Source organism: Geotrypetes seraphini, chromosome 2 (genome assembly GCF_902459505.1).
Source record: "Geotrypetes seraphini chromosome 2, aGeoSer1.1, whole genome shotgun sequence".
Lineage (NCBI taxonomy): Eukaryota > Metazoa > Chordata > Amphibia > Gymnophiona > Dermophiidae > Geotrypetes > Geotrypetes seraphini.
In genome coordinates this window covers 347,728,548-347,746,013 of record NC_047085.1, presented here as the reverse complement: position 1 = coordinate 347,746,013, position 17,466 = coordinate 347,728,548, and the positions used below count along the sequence as shown (strand labels likewise).

The 17,466-nt window shown below is 42.1% G+C and overlaps 1 pseudogene; it reads right to left on the bottom strand.

Annotated features, from left to right (window-relative positions):
- Positions 1–760: 760 nt before the first annotated feature.
- Positions 761–1,375, bottom strand: LOC117354893 (annotated as a pseudogene).
- Between the last annotated feature and the right edge of the window lie 16,091 nt (positions 1,376–17,466).

The following is a 17,466-nucleotide window of genomic DNA, read 5'->3' as shown; positions in this document are numbered from 1 at the left end:
ACAAAAATTGAAAAAAAAAGGAATATACCATTTTATTGGACTAATCCATTTTCAATTAACTTTCAGAGGCTTTAGTCTCCTTCTTCAGGTCAATATAGTATACTGCTGTGACATTATACTGTCCTGACCTGAGAAAGAGGGTTTTGGTGTCTAAAAGTTAGTAAAAAAAAAAAAAAAGAAGTATTAAAATTAGTCCAATAAAAAGATTTCCATATTTTCTGTTTATAAAAGTTTTATCAATACAACTACAATATTATTTTGTTCTAAAGCAACAAAAAATAATTTTTTCTACCTTTTGTCATTTAAGCTTTAATCATCTTGTCTTCACTCTCTTCTTTCTAGCCAGCATCTGTCCTCTCTCTCCCTTCCATGCAACATTATCCCCTTCGATCCACTGTCTACTCTCTCTCTCTCTGCCCTCTCCCTGTTCCATATGGCAACTTCCTTCTTTCTATGCTCCTTCCATAAACTGTCTATCTTATGCCCCTTCTTTTCTTTGTACATGATTCATTTCAGCTCTGCCACCTCTCCATTTTTCTCTCTCTCTGTCACCACTCCCTTCCCTATGCTCTGGCATCTTTCTCTTCTTTCTTTCCTTCCCATCCCATGGTCTGGCATCTGTCTCCTTCCCTTCCCTGATTCCCTGGCATCTCTCTCCTTTCCTTTTCTTCCATCTCTCCCTTCCCCTCCATGCTCTGACATCTCCTCCTTCCTTCCCCCCCTTCTTTTTCCCTTGGTCTGGCATACCTTCCTCCCTCTCTTATCTCCATGCCCTGGAATCTGCTTTCATTCCTTCCTTTCCCTCCCTGTTTAGGTCAGTCAGGGGATCCATCATTAAACGTAGATCCCAAATAGGTCCAGCTTTCTCAAATAATGGAACAAGTTTATCCTCAAAAAGATCTCTTGGAATCTCAGTACCAACTGAAGGCTGATGTCCTGAATGTACAATATCTGGAGGCGGACCACCATACTTTCTTTGTCCAGTGGCACATCTAGTGTGTACCCTGTCCTTTCCAAGAGAGCCTTTATTTTTGACTCATCTGGCCCTTTGCTGGAATCTGCCACTTTGGTCCCTATTTCTCTCTTCGCCTGTATGTTTTCATAACTCCACAGAAAAAGGCACTTTTGTTCTGAACATGTGAAAGATCGCTGTTCTTAAAATGTTGCAGCACTGCTAAAGCACCATCTTCATTAAATTCCTTTAAAGCTTCAATAGCTCTTTCATCCAGGTCACTATGTACAACTAACCCAGCATATATAAATTTCATCTAGTTTTTCAGCCAGCATCAAGCAATGTCTGGAAATACTCAGAATGTGTAACTGGAGCAGAAGTATCCATGGCCTCTTCAGTCCCATTCACGCGTTCAGTAGCCATGTTTCCTTACATCCTCAGATACAGGTCGTGAAGGACCTCCAAACTGATCTGGTCTCTCTTCTCTTCCCTCCGGATGAGCGCGTCTCGCGTGTAGCAGCTGCCCCTGCTCCTTGACAGGCGAGAGTGGCTGTTCTAAGATGGTGGCCGAGTTCACGCAAACTGCAACATCCCAGGCCTTGGAGCACCCAGCGCAGACCGCTTCTCCCCTGCCCCCCCCCAGTAGCCAAAATGTTCCTTTTCAGAGGGGCCCCGACATGGCAGCCGTTCTCACAAGCTGCTGGCGGCTGCTCCAAAGTTTTCCCTCTGCCGCAACTTCCTGTTTCCGACAGGGCAGAACGCCGCAGAGAGGGAAAGCTTCGGGGCAGCCACCGGCAGCTTGTGAGAACGGCTGCTGTGTTGGGGCCCCTCTGAAAAGGACAATTATCCTTTTAATAAAGCAGTTATGACCGCAGGGCCCCCTGGACCTGTGGGGCCCAGGGCAGCTGCCCTGTTTGCTCTCTATAATGCTGGCCCTGGGGCCCCCCTGACAATGTCAGGCCCTAGGCATGTGCCTCCTGGGCCTACCCTTTAATCCGGTCCTGCTCCCTCCCCCCCCACGTCCATAGAGTTAATGTCCATAAACACATCGTGGAGCATGTGATCATCCTTATAAATTCAGTAATCTACTGTGAGCATGGGATCTTGTGCACAATTTTAATATGCTTTGCAGGCATTAAAGACTGTGCCTTATCACAATTACCCACTCGTTTACAAAGCCGCGCTAGCGTTTTTAGCGCCGGCCATGGCGGTAATAGTTCAGACATTCTTAGGAATTCTATGAGTATCAGAGCTGTTACTATGCTGGCCAGCGCTAAAAACGCTAGCACAGCTTTGTAGGAGAGGTTAGAAAGATAATATTACATTTTTAAAAAATTTTCAATAACTGGTCTTAACATAGAAACATAGAAACCTGATAATAATAATAATAATAATAACTTTATTATTCTATACCCCCATAGTCAGATGACTTCTAGGTGGTTCACAGTGAAGAGAGCTGGACAATCAGCGAATTACAAAATGCGTATAGTGAAAGTACAACATATTACACAAGAAATAGGTAGAAGGAAAATTTAAGTTTAGTGTGACTTCTGTTTATGAGGTAAATCTGTCAAATAGTATAGTTTTAATTTGGCAGATAAAGGCAGAAAAAGGCCAAATGGCCCATCTAGTCTACCCACCCGCAGTAACCATTATCTCGTTCTCTCTTCAAGAGATCCCACGTGCCTATCCCAGGCCCTCTTGAATTCAGACACAGTCTCTGTCTCCACCACCTCTTCTGGGAGACTGTTCCACGCATCTACCACCTTTTCTGTAAAAATGTATTTCTTTAGATTACTTCGGAGCCTATCACCTCTTAACTTCATCCTTTGCCCTCTCTTTTTAATGCTTTTTTTTCCAGAAGAATCATTGCAAATGTAAAAGACTATTTTGTTACAATGATAGTTTTGGAAAAGTTAAGTTACCATAACAACAGGATATAGTTTTTATAAATAGAAACTGCATTTTCATTTCAGGTTTGCATGTATTTTTTTAATTTTTTGTAAAGAATATTTTCTCTTATGTAATGGAGTTTTCAGTTTGATTAGCATAATGATGAAAAGAAAAAAAAAATAAATTACTTTTATGACTGCAATATAATTTGAATATAAGAAGAATTTTAAAAATATTCTGAAAGTTTTATCGTTGTAGTGTTTCAAACTCATCCAAATCTCATTTTTAAATGCTTAATTACCACTACTACTATTAATTAATTCTAGAGCACTACGCAGTGCTGTACAGAATCACAAAGGAGAAAGTCCCTGCTCAAATGAGCTTACAATCTAAACAATCAAGACAAACAAACAGGATGCCAGGGTAGGGGGGTTACAGTTAGAGGGGACGGTTAAATTGCTGGCTAGGGTGGTGAGCAGAGGACAGAGCAGAGAAGGGTTATGAGCTGAAGCCTGTCTCAAAAAGGTGGGTTTTCAGCCTACTTTTGAACAAGGGAAGGGGCGTGTCATTTCTTTCTCTACAATATCACTAAAATCAGACCCTTCCTTTATGAGCGCACTCCCAAAACCCTCATCCATTCCCTCATCACCTCTCGCCTAGACTAATGCAACCTGCTTCTCGTTAGCCTTCTGCTAAAAATCTCTACCCTTCAATCAGTTCAGAACTCTGCTGCACACCTCATATTTCGTCATTGTCGCTATACCTACATTACCCCTTTTCTGAAGTCACTTGGCTCCTTATCCATTTCCACTTACAGTTCAAACTCCTCTAACTGACCTACAAGTGAATTCATTCCACAGCTCCTCAATATCTCTCCTCTCTCCCCACATCCCCACTCCCAACTCCTGGGCACTCCACTTGTAACCCCCCCTTTTCTAATTTCTATTGCTGTTCTCTCTTTAACATTAACTTTTCTACTATAGCTTTTTAATGTCATACACAGGTAAATTAATATACAAAATAAATTTTTTCTAAATTTTTGGAACTGTTTTTTAAAAATCAATCAATAACTAAAAGTTTTCTTTCTCTGTCCTCCAGTGTCACCAGCAGGGCCACCATCAGAAATTTCTGGGCCCCTTACTGAGCAATCCTATTGGGCCCCCCCCCCCCCCGACGCCACCCCCCTTCTTCCATGGGCCGAATACACACATACTTTTCTGCTAATGCTCCACCTAAGCCAGTCCCGTAAAATCTTCTCACGTCCATTGGGTGATTTGGCATAGAGGAGATATTCATAAAAAGAACGTCCGTCAAGATCTTTACTCATAGACTGTGCCATTTGCTTTAAATCATCTTCCATCATTAATCCAAATTGCACAATTCTTTCTCTGTCTTTGTCCTGAATGGCATCTGGCCACATTGCTGGATCCTTCCAGTCAACAAATTTATGAGCAGGCGCGGAAAACGCATTTTTAAACAAATGTAGTTTATCCTTGTACTCCTTATGTAATTTTAATCATCTATGGATATGTTTGTATGTTTATTGTTCAAATGGTTTTATTTATTTCCCCAAATTTATTTTTGTTATACACATTGAAAATATTTGATATTGCGTTTAAATCAAAATCTCAATAAACTTGAAACTTGAAATGAGTGCCCGTGAGATTGTGGGAGGGTTAAATACTCAAAACTTAGAAGAATAACAATTTACTTAAAATTTTTGCTACGCCAGCTTTCTGGTATCTTTACATACAGTGGCGTACGTAGCATATGTAACACCCGGGGCCCATCATTTTTTGGCACCCCCCCCCATCTGTAAGAAAAACATGATTTTTAGTAACAAACCACACGTCACACATGAGTACCTAGGAAAAGGCAGCATCTTACATATTGCAGTGAGCAGTACATCAATACACCCATTGTAAAACTAAACAAGCCAGACCAATCAATCCTACACCGTCAATCCTAACAGAAAACCATGTCTTTCGAACACACAGAACACAGAAAACACCTTCGCCTAGTATGAAATATGTCATCACAAACTAACCCCTCACTCTTTTACAAAACTGTAGTGTGGATTTTAGCCACAGTGGTAACAGCCCTGACGCTCATAGAATTCTGAGCATCAGAGCTGCTACCACCACGGCTGGCGCTAAAAAACGCTCCACAGTTTTGTAAAAGGGGGATAAAATAGAAATACACAGTTTCAACGCTCTAGCTCAGAGGTGCCCAAAATTTTTGAGCTTGTGAGCTACTTTAAAATGACCAAGTCAAAATGATCTACCAACAATAAAATTAAAAAACACAAAGCACACTATACGCTGAGAAAATGTTAATTATCATTCCTATTCTGGGTTTTTTTCAAAGAGGTCAAGGCAGATGACTCTATGCATTGTCACCTCAGTAACAACCATACAAAAATAGACAAATATACCCTCCATCCTTTTTATTAAACCACAATAGCAGTTTTTAGCGCAGGGAGCTGCGCTGAATGCCCAGCGCTGCTCTTGACGCTCATAGGCTCCCTGCACTAAAAAACACTATTGCGGTTTAGTAAAAGGGGACCATATTGTAAAATATAGACAGCAGATATAAATTCAGAACTGTGCATAGTAAGTGAAGGGAAATTTTCATCTCTGGGAATTTACCCAGTTAACTATTAAGTTATTTGGGCAAATTTCTTTGAAAACTGTTGTAATACTGCCTCCACTTTGCTAAATTTAAAATAAAATCATTTTTCCTACCTTGTCTGTGATTTCTGGTTGCACTTTCTTCTTCTGACTGTGCATCCAATCTTTCTTCCCTTCTATCAGCCTGTATGCTTTCTCTCCTCCACACCTCATTCCCTCCCCCAACTTTTTCTTCCTCTCTCCCTGACCTTTCTTTCTTTTTTTCTTCTTTCCTTCTGTTTTCCTGCCTGCCCCCTTTCTTTCTTTCTTTCTCCCTGCCGTTCCCCAAGCCACTGCCACTGCCGCTGCCATTGGGGAACAGGACCCACCAATGGATAACAGGCCCCAAAGCCGACGCCGACGCATGCTCTCCCTGCTTCGGGCCAATCAGTCTTCCGTCAACTTTGCCGTCGGAGAGGAAGTTCCGCCCAGACAGGCAACGATTGGCTGGCCTGAACTTCCTCTCCGACTGTAGAATTGACGTCGGGGAGAGGAAGACTGATCGGCCCGATAGATTAGATTGCCAAGACAAAGTGAGTCCTGGCTGATCAACTCACTTTGCCTTGGCGAGCTACTGGCGCCCCTGCCTTAGAACACTGCCTAGGACCCTGGGGGAGCCCGGGCCCCCTGTCAGCTCCGGTCCCCTGAATGCAGGACTGGTAGTACTGCCCTGATGGTGGCCCTGGTCACCAGTTACTGGAATTTCACTTCAGGTAAGTGTTAAGAGTATTTCAGTTGTTATTAAAGTGCCTTTCTTTTCTTTGGATGAGTTTATTTATCTTTTTTCTTTTCTTTTCTTCAGGTACCTCTTTGGTCTTCTTCACTTTTTTCTTCCTAAACCGGCGTCCTATGCAGAATTTCTCCCTAAAGGTGAGATGGGAGATGTAGGAGGTAAACCAGGAGAGGACAGATTCATGGAATCTAAGCGAGGACAGCGTATCAAGGAGTAAGCAGTGATTAACAATATCAAAAGAAGAATGCATGTCAAAAAGGATGAGGATAGAGTAAAGACACTTAGATCTGGCCAGGAACAGGTTACTGCAGTCTTTGGTAAGAGCAGTCTCTGTGGAATGTAGGGGACGAAAGCTACAACAGGGTGCTCTGCTCCGAACCTTGGAACAAAGTCCAGCTTAGTCTGAGAAACACTAGTTGAAAAAGTACTCACTAGTGGAATGAGCTCAATAAATTCAAAGGACCCACTTGAGAACCCAATAGAAATTCTGAAAAGGCAAATTGAAGCAGGGCTAATATTCAGGGGAGGAGGGCAGACAAGGCTATTTCTAAGTGGTTAGGAGACTGGTGCAAGGGAATTTTTTTTAGGCTTTCTGTAGCTTGATGAGGTAGCAAATGGATTGTCTAATTAATAGATTTATGTTAAAAACATTTTTTTATGGTTTTATTATGTATGTAATTATGTAAACTGCATTGATTGGACTGGTTCTGTGTTGTAGCATCATTAACAAATGAAAACAAGCAGAAAAAAAAAAGAAATCCTCCCCATTCTATAAATAGAGTGCACATTTCCATATGCAAAATTACATACTGTCCTGAAATGCGCAAATAACTAACGAGACAATTAGAGCCAATAATTGTGTTCTAACTATAGTCGTGGCGTTCAACCTACCTGAGCCTCGTGGTGGGCTCCAGCCAGCTCTTCGGAGTCGGGGGGCATCCTTGGCCACTTTTACATTCACTCACTGTTCCTCCGGTGCTTGGCTATAGGCCAGGGCCAGACAAGTCTGGTAGTCTGGAGGAAATTCATATCCTAGTGCTCCAATCACTCAGTCAGTCTGCCCTGTCCCTTGGGATGAAGAACAAGCAGGAACCAAGAGGTAAACTGGAATGACTTGAACGGTTTATTAACTTGCTTGAAGGTAGAAACAATCAACTATTTACATGATCATAGATATCAGTCATCAGGTTCAAATGATTTCATCTTTCACAAAGGTTTCTTCTCTATCCCAGCTCCCCCAGCCAGTAGAGTCCCCTTTTTTTTTACTTAAACTTGAGAGAGGATATCAGGATCAACCACATCTGAGAGCAGCTTAGTCTCCTTCTTAATTCTTTAGGGTTTTTTTATGTCTAATCTCATAAATATCTGTCCCCCTCCTGGGTATGACAGGAGTCTCCCTTGATACTAGAACTTTGGTGGGAGTTTGGGATCGCCAAAAGCCTTGAACTTCCTCTTACATTGCCTTTTATATACTTCCCTCCCTTCCTCTCAGGGAGAGGGACCTCCTACTCCTCCCCTTTAGTCTGTGTTGGCCACAAACTGCAACCTCAGTGACGAACTGAAAAATCTCTCACTACTGCTTTTAACACAGAGGCATTTTTCAGAGGGAGCCACACTTCCCCCCCCCCCCTCTCTAAAGGGCCACACTATGGGTTCTGTTAATATCAAGCCACGGTAAGGTAGACCAAGAAAGATTTCAGAAACAATTGCCAGGAAACTTTATACGGACGCAAAGAAAAACTCAGAAGCTACTTCTACTGAAATACAGGCTTCTCTGAAACGCAGTGGTGTGGCTGCTTCAGTAGGCTCAATAAGAAGATACTTGATCTAAAAAAGATTACATGGTAGAGTTACCAGAAAGTCATTGCTGCATCAAAGCCACAATATAGCCCACTTACAATATGCCAAACAGCACCTAGAGAAGCCTGAAAACTTCTGGAATAAAATTATTTGGAGATTGACCTTTGTGATCATAACCATAAACGCTGTGTTTGGAGAGGAGTCAACAAAGCCTATGGAGGGAGCCACATTTCCCCGCCCCTCTGACCTCAGAGGGAATTTCTCATTACCTATCCCCTATATCTCTCCTAAGGGCCTAGGTAATGCAACCTTCATTTACTGGGGTTCTCCCCAACTCAAGACATCAGTACACCAGCACCTTTATCTCATTACATGAAGGTTGCCACTCAGGTAGAGCAGGCCTCATCCAAGGCAAGACAGACCCTAGGTTGCATACGCAGGGGTTTCGTCAGCCGTAAGCCGGAAGTCATTATGCCATTGTATAGATCCACGGTGAGGCCCCATCTGGAATACTGTGTGCAATTCTGGAGGCCACATTATCGCAAAGATGTGCTGAGATTGGAGTCGGTTTGGAGAATGGCTACCCGGATGGTCTCGGGACTCAAAGATCTCCCGTACGAAGAACGGTTAGACAAACTGCAGCTATACTCGCTCGAGGAGCGCAGAGAGAGGGGGGACATGATCAAGACGTTCAAGTATCTCATGGGCCGCATCGAAGCGGAAGAAGATATCTTCTTTTTCAAGGGACCCACGGCAACAAGAGGGCATCCGTGGAAAATCAGAGGCGGGAAACTACGAGGTGACACCAGGAAATTCTTTTTCACTGAAAGGGTGGTTGATCGTTGGAATAGTCTTCCACTGCAGGTGATTGAGGCCAGCAGCGTGCCTGATTTTAAGGCCAAATGGGATCGACACGTGGGTTCTATTCACTAGGCAAAGGTAGGGGAGGGTCATTAGGGTGGGCAGACTAGATGGGCCGTGGCCCTTATCTGCCATCTATTTCTATGTTTCTATGATGAAGGATGATGAGGATGAAGTTCAAGATGTTGTTAAAATGTGTCTATTTCTGCCTTCCTGTGTTGCACTTGTTGTTGTCTGTTTTTATTGTTTGTATATGGAGTTTAAGATGATTTTTATGTAATTTGTAAACAGCATAGTCAATATGCAATATATAAATTTTTCAATACATAAATATATTTCCATCATTTTTTTCAGCATACATTTTTTTTTTCAAACTCCACATTGTGTTTTACCTTCCACCATATTTTTCACCAGCACATTTTCAACATGCCCATGTTACATTTCTGGAATATAACAGGACATAGTCTCTTACTCCTCATCTAACACTATTACAACAGTTCTATCTTATACTTGATTTCAATTTTCATGGCATCTTTCCCTTTCCCTTTCTTTTAAGGAATGTAACCTCTATTCTCTATCACACAATTTTTTCTTTCTAATCTAAAATCAAACGTATTTTTGAAATCCTTACACCAATATGACAGTGAAGCTTTATTTTCCTTCATTAGCAGCACATTGATTTTGACATGGTCTATCTTATATTACTCCACAATGTGACAAAGGGGAATTTCTCCCTGCTGGCAGCACATTGGTTTTTCTCGTCTTCTCCTTTATTACACGTTAATCAGCTAGCATTATTCACTCTGATCTAACTTTAGACTCTGAGGTAGTCTTAACAGAAACTTCTGACCCATTTGAGGTCACTACACATGGTTAATTTATTCAACACCTGCTCTATATATTCAATATGCAAATCTGTCAGTATGCAAAAATTCCAGTTCAAACTTTCCACTGGTTACCCATACCATACTGGGTTATACTTTTTCACCACAGCTCCACCTGGAAGAGCATGGTTCACACTGAAGCATTTTCTTCTGTATTGTCTGTCTATCATTTCTACAAAGTGTCTCCAGATTCTCCTCCCAATCTACCAGTCTCTCATTTTGGACTGCACCTCTCTCCAGTAGCTGATATCCTCTGGGCTAGGACACCTGAAGGTGGGATCAGGTCTCATGTGGTTGAAAATTTCTTCCTTCACCCAGGTCTCTCGCTGCACCTCCACAACTACCATTACAATAAAGGCACATATGGGTATGAGTGTCTCCACTGATCCCATACAAGGCTGTCCTCTGCTCAGCCTGGGGCAGTTTCTCCTCTCCTCTCTTCCCAAGCTCTACCCAGGAGTCCTGAAGGTAAGCCTGGGGAATAGGGGCATCCATCCACAGGATAACCCCCTCCTCCAGTAATTCTGGATGCGCAACATATCCACTCTTCAATGAGGTCACATTCTCTTACTAGCTGATCAATCTTTGTGCTCCAAATTCTCCACTCTGTCATCAGCTCAGTTGATACAGCAGGATCCACTTCCCCCAAGGCCAAACAGAAGAAGTGAAACACAGTCTAAGGCTGAGGCAGTCCAGTATCCAAGTCTTTGGGCAAATTACCAAGTTTGTCCCCAGCACCTCAATATTCACAAAGGAAGCCTGGTTCATTTTGCTCATCAAATGCAATGGAACCACTACAGAGGATGCTGTCCCTGTAATGTCTCTTTCTCACGGGGGCATCGATTTTCCCTCTCCTCTTAACTCTTGTTGTTCCATGTCTTCCCCACTGAGACAAGTTCCACTCCTCAAACTTTCCATATCAGGGTCCGGCAGCTCTGTGCTGGCACTGCTCTGTGTTGACCCCCACCCCAAGGGCTTTATAGGGTTTACATTGTACGCCAATGTGGTTGCTAACCCTGAGGACTCCAGCCTCAGGGTTTCGATCCCCCAAACCAGGTTGCCTAAGGTGGAAGCAGGGTCCAGTCTGGGTTCACTGCTCCTCAGGCTAGACTCTCCTCTAGTTGTACATCCCAAGGTCATGTCTACACAGGTTTCTGGACTTGCAATCTCCACCGGTTTCCCGCATGAAGAATTTTTTTTTTTTTTTTTGCATATGACAGTACAACCGCACCGGTATCTCAGATTCTCGGGCTCCGCAATGGTCACACACAATGCAACCCACAATAACCCCATCCTCAATGGATATATCAATAACCACAATCATTCGATGGGTCATTATTATTTGTTCAGATGTCCTGACAGATAGGACACAGCTTCCTCTGCTTGCATTCTTCACATGTTGAATCTCACACATGGTTCTGGTCTTCGCTCAGGGTATAGTTGTGGTCTACACTTCTCCTACTCTTCCCAGATCTCTCCCCTTGCATTTCACTAATGTCATGACGTGCTTCCACCAATCACCGTAATCTGGGGGGGGACAACTCCTCCTCCTTCTTCCCTGGGACTTCCGGCCGGCATGAAAAGGTGCCATTTTTCTCTCCACATCTTCCTGCTGCAATTCTGGTCCACTGGTACTCCGCATAATTTTCTCCATGAAGGCAAGTCGCCATATCACACACTTCCTGTGAATCAATGTTTTGCCTCTGCTCACTCCAGGATCCTGCACTCCTTACGCCCTACATTACGGGTGTCATTGTTGTATCCACTCTAGCATCTTGACTGCCCGCACCATGCTATGAGCTCTGGCCAGCTCTTTGGAGTCAGGAGGTTCACCCATATTGCACCAAGGTACACAAAAAGAATATTCATAAATATCACAGCAGCAGATCCCCTGCCCCTTGGGATGAAGAAACAAGCAAAAACCAAGAGATAAACTGGAATGAACTGGATGGTTTATTAGTTTGCTTGAAGATGGTAACAATCTTACATACTCACAGATGTAAGTCATCAGGCTCAAATAGTTTAATCTTTCACAGATGTCTCTTCTCTTTCCCAATTCCCCCAGCCAGTAGAGAGTCCCCTTCTTTTACTCTGCCTTGGTATAAGAAATTAGGATCAACCAAGACTGAGAGCAGCAGCTTTATTTTTATTTTTTTTGCTTCCTTTGTCTAATCCAATAATGTCTGTCTCCCTCCTGGGTATGACAGGAGTCTCCTTCAGCATGCAAGACTTTGGCAGGAGTAAAGGTAGCGCCAAAGACCCGATGAAATGATGTCTTTAGGCCTTTTTACTCTCTGTCTATTCCCTGGAATCAATTTTGGAGCCTCCCTCAGTACACGGACTCTGACGGGAGCTTGGGATAACCAAAAAGCCCTGAACTTCCTCTTATACATTACATTACATTAGTGACTTTTATTCCGCCATTACCTTGCAGTTCAAGGTGGATTACATTAGAGGTTATCTGGACAATTCCAGAAGAGATTACATAGTTGAGTGGTTTACTTTGGGGGATTAAGATGCTTCCTGTGGAGTTAGTTTGTTTTAATGGATTTCTTGAATAGCAGGGTTTTAATTTCTTTTCTGAAGGTTTTGTAGTCTGGTGTCATCATCAATAGATTGGATAATTGGTGGTCAAGTTTTGCTGCCTGCGTGGCCAGTAGGCCATCGTACATATATACTGTCCATTATAACCTTTCTCCCCTCCCCTCAAGGAAAAGGACCTCCTACTCCTCCCCTTTAGCCACAAACTGCAATCTCAGTGACCTCCTGGAAAATCCTGTATCACTACCTTTTCCACCAAAGGCATTTTCCGGGGGAGTCACATAACAATCACAGCAAAATTTATAATTGTTATACCAGTTTACTTCAGTTCAGGAAATTGATTAAAATTTTGCTTTTCCAGAAATGTTTTGGTAAATGATTGAATAGGAATTATTTAAGTAAATCTTTTTATTGTGTTGTGTGTTTGTTTTGGTAAATGATGAGTTATGAAGAATATTATTGTTTTGGTATAGTTTATGAAATGATTTGTTTTTATGGTATTTTGTAGTATGTGACACTGTTTTAATTATGCATGTTGGATTGTAACGCTTAGAATTGTTGGATGGTTGCGAGTACACTTCTCCCTCTGTATTTGCTGTGACAGGGGATTAACAGACCCGCGAATACAGAAAAACCGCGAATAACTTTTTCATATGTTATTTGCTGTTTTCTATTAAAAACCATCGTGAATATGGTGAAACCGCGAACAACATGGTGGGAGACCTGGTCTGTTCCTGAAGGAGAAGCAAAACATGGTGACGAAAGTGCTGGGAATCAGCGATTTTCTCTGTAAACGCTTGGAATCAGCGGTGTCTCTATGCAAGCTGCCGTAATTTGGGGGGGAAGAGCCAACAAGCTAAAAACCGTGAATAATTGAAATCGCAATTGCTGAAACTGCAAATACGGAGCGACAAGTGTAATACATTTTTAAAAATCATCATTGATATTGTCAGTGGCCAATCCAGGTCACAAGTACCTGGCAGTTTAATTTAAACACTGACATTGTTTTATGGAACATGATTAGTATGTTAATGTTGTAATTTTTTACTTGTAACTTTTACTCTGTGGATGTTTTATTGTACTCCGTATGGAATTGCAGGATATGCAGAATATAAATGTTTAAGTAAAATAAATAAAAATTAATATGTGTACATATACAGATTCTGAAATTGTGGCTCAGTATAAATAGACTGAAGAATAGAGAAAACACTGATCTTGTTTCAATCAAAGCAGTTGAATCCCATGCAATTACCTGGTTTATTTAAGTGTGATAGTGTTTAGATGGTACTTTAATCCAAATGTAAGTATCTTGGAGTTATTGTCTTTTAAGGCACAAATAAAAAATATGATGGAGAACACATATTTTAGATTGAAATTATTAAGACTTCTGAGAACTTTGTTTTCTACAGAGAATTTTTGAACAATACTACAAGCCTTGGTTTTATCTGTGCTAAATTACTGTTATTTACTTAGGTTGTTCTAAATCTATAGTTTACTCTTTTCAGATTATTCAAAATTCTGCTGCCAGACTTCTCATAGGCTTGCCTAGATTTGAACTAGAGAATGACACGGTGACAGGATTCATCACCGTCCCCGTCCCCGCGGATAACCGCAGGAAACCGTCCTGTGTCACAGCCACTGTGAGTAGAGTTTCTCTTCTAATTTTCTTAAACTTTGGGAATGAGGTTTAGTTTGCAATATATATATTTTTTTTCATGTGCTTTGCTTGAGTAATGCATTATTAAACATCTTTTTAGCTTAATATAAAACTGGAGTACTTTATCGCCAAAAAAACAAAACCCATACCACTATATCTAGACACCTCCAGCACGTCTAACCCATGCATAACTCACACCTAGCTAGCAGCTAACTAATGCCCAAAAGTAGACCTGGTTTTGCAACACCTACATTTTAGGCGAGAATATAGACGGGCTAGGACACTGAGTACCATGCGATTCTGTAAATGGACATCCTTATTAAAACCACACCCATGCCTATCACGTTAGGCGCAGCTTTTTACGATGCATGTCTATAAAATTCTGATCGCCTGTTCTGTTAATCGCACACAACCTTTGGATGTCTAACTTTCAATGATTGTTTAAGTCATTAATTGTGCTTATTATTCAATCTATTTGTACGCCTACGTTATTGGCCGTCTACATTGTGGGTACCTAACTTTTGGCGCCCTTTATAGAATTTGCCCCTCGGTGTCTATCCCTGCCATTTTTACCTTTTGAAATAATTTTGGTTGCCACCCGCTCTGTCAGTGGGCTATTCCCGGCATCAACCACCCTCTCAGCATGTCTTAGAAAAAGTGGCTGCATTTTGTTCAAAAAGCTGAAGGTGGAAATGCAGAGAGAATAACTCATGCCTTCAGCTTCTAGTGCTGTCTGTCACAGCAAATCTGAAGACTCATTTCATTGTCTCTCTCTCCCTCATCAACCTCTTTGCTTCACTTCATTTTCTGTCACCCTCCCTTCTCGGCGGTGAGCTGCTTACAGATGGGTAGATTTCATACACCTACGCAGACATGTGCCTCTGATTATGAAAGGTCCTGTCAGCCGTGAACATTGAGTGCTGAGGCACACACTCTAATCTGCATCTTGTGTTTGGGTGCTTTTTGGGGGGAGATAAGCTGTGCTGTACACTTGTCCTGCGACTCCCGCTTAATTTTTCCTTGACCTTTGAGGGCTGATTTAACATGTATGGTTGATTAATTTCATTATCTTATCCAATCTGTAGGAAGTGCTGTGTTTGAATGTTTGGTAATTAGCCACCTCTTCATCACAATTTTTTTTTTTTTTTATAGCTTGTCTATAATGAGCTGCATAATACTTTCTTAATGCATCCGAAACTTCAGTAGGTGGGTTTTTTTTTTCCACCTTATTTTTTAAAATCCCTGTCAAACAGATTTGCTTTCGTATTCATCAGGAGAATTTCTTTCCTTTTTTAGATCACAATGGCCCACCCAGGAAATTATACAGTAGATGATTAAGGAAACGGTTCTTCAGTTTCACAAAAGTAACACAGAATCCAAGTAAATTAAAATACTTTTGCTAATCCTAGGAGAGTTCTTTCCTATCATTATTATGATTTGTGGTTAAAAAAAAAAAATAGAATTGTGAACATGTTGCCTGAGCAGAACATTTGCCTGGAAGAATTCACTGAATTGGGAATCTTTGGCGCTTCCTTCACTTCCTCCCCTTCCCCCCTCCCTGCATCATGAAACATGCATTAGGCAGCAGAAGTAGCATTAGAATAGAAAGATCTGCTTTTTGTGCAAAATACATTCTCAGTTCAATCTGTTTTAATCAAGAAAAGTTCTGGTGCATTGAACTTGAGTATTCAAAGCTTCCCTGGGTTTTACTTTTCCTACTTGATGTGCACAGTGCCGTTAAACTGAATATAGAATAGGACCAAATTTTTCTAAGCCTATCTTAGCCCCCCCTCCCCCCTTTTATGAAGCCACATTAGGCTTTTTTAATTACTGGCAGTGGCAGTATTAGCTCCGACGCTCATAGGAATTTGCTCCGACGCTCCTAGCTGGCGATAAAAAAGGCTAATGTAGCTTTGTTAAAAGGGAGGGTTAGTTTTTCCCTGCCGAAGGAATAGAAGAAGACCAGGTTGTGCAACTGGTCTGAGAATTCAATCATGCTACCAACATTATGTTCTTTCTAAAGACAGCCATGAATACGTACTAAAGTGCAACGAATTTGTGAGCCCTTTTACCAAACAGCAGCCAAAAGTGGCCTTAGCAGGGGGTAAAATGGCAGAGTTTTCTGAGGTTTTTAATAATGGCCGCTCACTAATGTTCACATTACTATGTTACAACAATATATACAAGCCTCAGTTGTACCTTCAATAATATCATATAGTGTGATTGTCTTAGTTGGTTTCACATTAAGGACTAACAATCCATGATTTAGTGGACACTCTTCAAATATAGTGGACACTCTTAAGGTATTATAGTAAATACTCATATGATAGTATAACTGAATTGTATGGACCTTCAGACCACCATCAGGGTATAAACCACCGATTGCTTTAATCTTCGTCAGTCCAACCTTTATTAATTATTAATTTTTTTCAAAGTTTTTAACTGGATTTTTCTTAAAATATTTGTAACAATCAGAACATCGCTTAGCTTTGGCTTATAGTGATACTGTCCTGTCTTCACCTCTCCCGACATGCATGTTTCACACAAGAAAACTTTCTTCAGGGAGGAGGGAAACGACCCTGAAGAAAAATCCAGTTAAAAACTTTGAAAAAATTAATAGTTAATAAAGGTTGGACCGACGAAGAGTAAAACAATCGGTGGTTTATACCCTGATGGTGGTCTGAAGGTCCATATAATTTAGTTATACTATCATATGAGTATCTAATATAATAAAGCCCTAAACGCGCATGCACACTCCCATCTCCGTGGTCCCATTTTCCATGCGCTATAGGGCACCGTAGGTAGGAGTGCGCATGCGTGAGAATCCCGTGCGTCGGTCGCTCTGTGGTCAGCAGAGAAATGTTGCAGAGTGTGGCGTGTGTGCGGCGCATGCGCACACTGGGAGCCGACATCAAGGAGAGAAGGAGGCGGCGGCGGCGACCGAGCTACGGAGCTAGGGGAGGGAAGGCCATAACTACTGCCGCTCCGTGGTCGCACAGCCTTCTCTTCTGCCTCCACTCTCCCCCTCTGGGTGAATTTCCGGGTCGAGGATGAGGATTTGTTGGAGGCTGGTGGCGCTGCTGCAGAGGGGGTGGATTGGGCTGGGGGAGCGGTCAAAGGAAGGGGAGGGGGTGCAGGCAGGGAACGGGAAAGAGGGAAGGAAAAAGACAGACAAGACAGCGGCCACGAAGAGAGAGAGAGAAAGAGATAGAAAGACAGACAGTGGCCAAAGAGAGAGAGAGAGAGACAGAAAGACACACAGGCAGCAGCCAAGGAAAGAGAGAGAGAGAAAGAGACTGAAAGGCACATAAACAGCGGCCAAGGAAAGAGAGAGAGAAAAAGACAAAAACATACACAGACAGCAGCCAAGGAGAGAAAGAGATAGAAAGACAGACAGACACACAGACAGCGGCCAAGGAGATAGAGACAGACAGCGGCCAATGAGAGAGAAAGAGACAGAAAGACAAACAGATACA